The sequence below is a fragment of the Schistocerca nitens genome, chromosome 5 (assembly GCF_023898315.1).
Source record: "Schistocerca nitens isolate TAMUIC-IGC-003100 chromosome 5, iqSchNite1.1, whole genome shotgun sequence".
NCBI lineage: Eukaryota > Metazoa > Arthropoda > Insecta > Orthoptera > Acrididae > Schistocerca > Schistocerca nitens.
This window is the reverse complement of record NC_064618.1, coordinates 100,733,390-100,739,389: the sequence shown is the minus strand read 5'-3', so window position 1 is coordinate 100,739,389 and position 6,000 is coordinate 100,733,390. Positions and strand designations below refer to the sequence as shown.

The 6,000-nt window shown below is 36.7% G+C and overlaps 1 protein-coding gene across 1 annotated transcript in view; it reads left to right on the top strand.

The window, feature by feature from the left end:
• Positions 1 to 1,756: 1,756 nt before the first annotated feature.
• LOC126259366 (peroxisomal acyl-coenzyme A oxidase 3-like) overlaps positions 1,757 to 6,000 on the top strand; it is a 290,296-nt gene continuing 286,052 nt past the window's right edge. Inside the window, exon 1 of the mRNA XM_049956106.1 lies at positions 1,757 to 1,834. The gene's annotated coding sequence lies outside the window, so the exon portion shown is untranslated. The remainder of the gene's footprint in view (positions 1,835 to 6,000) is intronic.

The window sequence follows — 6,000 nt, the reverse complement described above, 5'->3', positions numbered from 1 at the left end:
GAAGGAGCCTCAGAATAAAATTTCTTCAAGCCTTCGACTCCAAGGCAACATTTGCCTTATTGCCAGAGTCTTTGTATATGGTGTCACTGCTTGTGTCAGTGCTTTGTTTTATGGTTGTTACTGAATGTTATGTTGTTTGTGGCTGTGTTATGGCATACTGTGTTTTTTGTTGTTGTTTGGGATCCCTTAAATGTTGATCCCTTCTGAGTCATGTTCACTCAGTGCATAGTGTGTTGGTTCTTTCCTGGGTTTCAGAACCTGTGGTTGTGCTTGTGTCCTGTCATGTGGTTTGTTGTGTTGCTTGTGCTTGTCTATGCCTCCTTCCGTATAGGTCTTGGTGCTCCTATACTTTCTGCAGTGTGTTCGATACAATATTGTCTACACTATTTAGTGCGTTTCAAACATCAGGACTGCATGTTATTCTGGCAATGTCATTGTCATTCTGTATAGGTCTCACATGTGCTAGCATATTGCATTGTGGTGTGACATATTCTGGTGTCAAGACGAAAGATAAAGTGATCAGATGAGAGAAAGGTTCAGAAATCAGATGTCCATATTATTTATACTGAAGCCTGATACTTTATCTATTCTCTCAAAGTGCTGGGTTTGTAGCTTTTTTCGTTTTTTTTTATTTTTTTAGCTTGCTATATCCCCCTCCCATTTGTAGGATGTAAAAACATCATTTTACACAATAATTAAAAGTGGATTTCTCTTCTTCATGTAAAGCTACACTCTATGTATTTTTACATATCAAAAATATTTTCTGTATAACTACAGATTCCTTTTATAAGGTAATGTTGCCAAGATGGTCTCTCTTAGCTTTAATTTCTCTCTTATACCATATCCCATATTACTTTTGTCCTGTTAGAAGCATGTCTTCAATATGTACCATTTACCAGTCGCTAATTACTAACCTCAGGATGGATTTGTAAGTTTTAAAGTATCAGTATCTGTCAAAAACAGGAGTAGCTCTATTTTCTTTCATACCTACAAGTTTTTAATACACCAGATGTGAACCAACTCTTATGGGTGCTTCAACCTTATCTTCTACTTTTTAAGGGAACTCAAGAGTGAAATAGGTTTTCACTATATCTGTGAAAACTTAAAATTTTACTGATGCAGTATATCAATCTCCTATTGACTGGCTTCCAAGATTCTTTTGCTAAGTACTTTCTGAAGAGCAATATTCTGTGGGTACTGCAGGTCCTATTTTGAAAAATAGGTATTTGTTTGATCTTATGTGACAAGTCATTTGTGGTATCATAAGGTATCAGCTATGCATGACGATCTCTAGGACTTAATTCTAGTAGTGTGGAAATGTAAGTTTGCTTATTAGCATTAATTAATATCTGATTTACAACAGACCTGGAATGATTAGTTTCATGAGTTGGAGGGAGGGGGGGCAGGTTTTGCTTTTACATTGCAGATTTATAACATGTTTTCCAATTCAGTTTTTTACATGGTTATTTACTAAAGCTTATATTTAAGCACAGTTTACAGCTGAGATTTGTAAATCTTTCTCTACATTTCAGGATTTTTAAGCGTTCCAGTCTGGTTTATATTCTTTTTCTAACTCACTTACACAAGTTCCACCAAGGTGAAGCTGATTCCTGCACGAGTCAGTACAATGTGCTTTCACACGTCTCATCTTTATTCAGTGAATAATTAATATTGATTGCGGTCAGTCAACCAATGAATCGACACTTGTTGAACACATGCCAACTAATGAAATTCAGTCGCCTTCATTTGGCACTAGTTGACGCATCATCCTGTGCATTCTCCGCTCTCCTCTTTCTTTTCGGAAAACACGAAAGGTTTGCAACTAGTCCTGCAGGTAAAAATTCATTTTGTGAACCCAATCTTTTGTATAGAATATTCAGTGGCCTATATTAAGTTTCCAAAACATGATAAATGAATAGTTTGTGTTTTGTTTCATTTTCTCCATGGAACTTTTAATTATTTCCGGAATATCTGCTAATGCAACATAATTATGTGGGATCTAGTTTATTCGCCAATTCGTTTCAGAACACTATTTAATGCAAAACTTGATTAATAAAATTGTTCTTATGCACGCCATTCAAAGAAAGTCGAAGATATTCACCAACGCATACGTGAAAAATGAATAGAAAACAAGTGCACATTAATTTTGTGCTCGGTTCACTGCAGTGCGTACATCGTCTAAACTAATGGTATAAGACTGCACAGTAACAGACACGCGATGCTAATTTGAGTAGCAAATCTAGGTTATCACATCGATATTTTAAATATGCTGTGAAATGCACGCAATCGACTCCTAGGTGACAACTGACTTAACAGAAATGTTATTTGCGGTCTCTGTGGTCTATGCTAACACGAGAACCTCTGGCACGAAATTTCGGAGAAAAGGAAACAAAAACAATGACCACCAAAGGTGACGACCGTCTTGATGTAGTTGGTTGGTAGGTTGGTTGGTTGGAGGTCCCTTTGATGTAGTTGCTTGTTTTTCTTACTTGACTTCGTATCTTCTATTCTGTAAGCAAATGTCCTGTATGTTGCCTTTGAAGCCTGTGTTTAGGCGCAATCTTAAAATATATGTTCATAATGTAAGAGGTGTATCTTAAATTCTTAATCATAGTTATAGCAGTCCATCAGTTTTGAGACCGTTTGAGAGTCATTTCGCTGGGAACAAATCCCATTAAGTACCGGTAATTCAGTGCTGGATGCTGAAACTATGAAGCGCAAATTCCTATTCTACTAAAGATGATGCAGAATTAATTTCAATTTATTGTTTTTTTTAATAAAAATTGGAATGTATGTTCTTCGTACAGACCCATATATGTTGAAGCAGAATGCAATTGTTGAACAACAATAAATACCAGATCACCAGTACTGATATATATTTTGTACTTAAAAAGGTAAAGTGCCACCAGGCCAAACACTGGAGGCATCACAGTGTTTCACAAACAATAAACAATGATGGGAAGGAGTGGGGTTGGGGGGGGGGGGGGGGAGGTCGCATAGTCTGGGCCTCAGTTGGCACATTTTTTTTTTTTTTTTTTTTTTGGAATAATTTGTGATGAAATTTGATAATATTTATGGATTATTTCATGTCATGCAGGAAGCCTATATCATCTAGTACCTCTATTCATTTACATATTTCGTTCTGATAAAAATTTTACAACAGGATAATGGACAGCAAAGTGATGTGAAAATGCCCACTCTGCCCCTATCATGGGGCACCCCAAGTGTTGGTATGGGACAACATAAAAAGAAATCCACAGACAGATTGGAAAAACATTTATTTTTCTTAGTAAATGTTGTGTGACACATTGAATTTGTATGGAATATAATAGCTGGGCATTGGAAATATACGTGAATAGGATATAGAGCTACTGCTACAACTTATTTTGTGCTGCTGACCGTGGAAGGCATTCATGGTTTACAGGTGACATCTGTGAAGCTAATTTTGCATACTGTTGCTTTTGCAGAAAGTGAAAAATGTTTGTCAAACTTAACGTGACATTGCAGATAAGTTACCATCATCTGGAGTAAGAATGACCTGTCTTTTTATGTTTTTGTAGAATATCTCTTGCACATATGAGTGTGTGTTCATGATGATTTTTATTATTGTACATTATTCCTATACAAACACTCGTAGTGCACTATGTATGTTATATTTTTCATAGATTAGTAAAAAAAAGGGGGGGGGGGTTCAGTGAAACCCACAATGTCGGACTACATTGACCTCTCAAATTTGTTTTATTATATACACTTGCAGAATGGCCCTGGGATAAATGTTAGTGAACCCCTGTAAAGGGATTTAAATTATCCCCATTGGAAACTGGATGTTTTGTTAAGCATTGATAAGCAATATATCGGTGAAATACACTTTTCTATGACATAATTATCAATCCTTTGTTTAAAACACACTACAAAAAACTTTTACTGACAAAAAACAGTAAACATCTTTTACTGAAATCCTACCTGGAAATTTATACAAAATTCTATGCGCACCGGCCTGTAGCTCCAGTGGAGGCAGCACTTCAGTTGCCATTGCCTTTGCTGCAATTCTTTGAATAATAAAAAATAGTGAAAAGTTTGCTCCCCCCCCCCCCCCCCCCTCCTTTTACCCCCAACTGCTTTCACCACAAAAAAGTCACTTGAAAAAAGATCATGGCACTTGTACTTAGTGTGCAGCGACTCTTCAACAACTGGATCGTCTGAAGGATCAAAGTCACTTTCATCAGTTTCCAGAGTCTCTGGCAATTTCAGTACACCAAGTTCATCTTCTGACAAAGAATTGTCACACTTTTGAAAGAGATTTTTCTTGGGCTTTGAGAGTGCTTCGTTAGCAGTGGATGACTTAGAACAACCAGGCTGGGGATAGTTTGTATCATTTGTAACTGCAGGCAATTTGATCTTTTTATGCAGTGCAGACACATTTAATGATGTTTTGAATGATTTTGGACCAATGCTGTAGCAGCTTTATCAGGACTCACATCAATTTTCTTCCTATTTTTATTTGAAAGAGCTATTGATTTTTTTCTGTTCACATAGGGATTTTTATATAAGAAGCCAGAGATTCAGCTGCAGCTTCCTTTTTCTCTTCATATCCTGTTCGCCTGGAGTTAAGAGTACAGCACCTTTTTAATTAACCAGATCACTTCTTCCAGTGTTTCCTTATCCACACCTAGGTACTGTCTTCCAATCTTCCACCTGTAGGCCTTTGGTACATTCTTGGCATTTCAACTAAATTTTTTATATGATGATTTTTATTTTCAAGAAGATATAAGTTTATCTAGGAATAGAAAGCAAAGGGTGAAATTGACCCCGGGGTCAGTGTTACACCCAGGGGGTCAGTATCACCCCAGTTGAGAGTAAAACTGCAGTGCTGCCATTTCTATTAATAGAACTGATAAGGGCAGTGATGTGGCAATATATTTTTTTTCGTTCGGTTGCTACTTTCATAAAAATGTAGTTATTATCTTTTATCCCACTTCCCATGTTAAATTCTTCAATGTGAAGACTCAATTTAAAATCACTGTTACTAATCTGAAGAATAGCGTAGCATCCATGAGCTGCTCTCTGGCTGAAGTTGCCTTCCGACATTTTCTAAAAATGGTCTTGTTGGTTGTTTGGTGTTGAGGGTTCAGCCAAATTTTTTTCTTCCTATTTTCAGATTTTACAAGCACTTGATTCTCTTACCTATCAGTAAGAATTGCTGTCCTTCCTTTTTTTCTTCTGTGCTTAGCTGTTGTCTTATGGATGGTTGCTTGTAGAAAAGGTAAAATTTCCTTCAGTAGTACCAAGGCTCTTGAACTGTTAAAACAGCTACAAATGGCAGACAGCCTTATAACTTGAGTAGTGCTTGTGCTGGTGTCTGTGGGATCTACCTTGTTGGTATCATTATCAGTATTTTCTGGTACACTTCCGATTACTGCATCTCTTTTATGATCATATTGTCAAGATAGCTAACCTTTCAAGAGTTTGTCTAGGGATGTTGCATTGTTTTGCTGCTGCCAGAATTTTCATGCCATCTTGAGTCACACTATCCACAACTATCTTTGTATCTTCAGCAGGCATTAGACCAAAAGTAGTTTTTCTCTCTCTGGAGTGAACCACTTTTGTTTTCTGAAAGCTATGAAATATTGTATGCAAAAGAAACAACACTTGGAGCATAGTGAGCATATATGCTCACTGTGCCCCAAAAGAAATTCCTTACTTTGCCTCGTACCCCATCAACACAACTAAACACATTTATTCAGTCACAAGCAGGTGTTATAACGCTGTATTTTATATTGTGCTGGTATGTAGAGACAGTATTCATGATAATTACTTACATTCTCAATATTTGGTTTCTACAAAATGAAGGAGTACAAATTCTTATATAGACGAGGCAAAATTTGCGGAGGATGATAGTAAAACACAAGAGTCTCAATTTCAGTACTCCAACATCATTCAACCATATTGTTTCTGTGGTTTTCTAAATGCTAAGAGTGTGTAGGCTACATTTGCAGAACT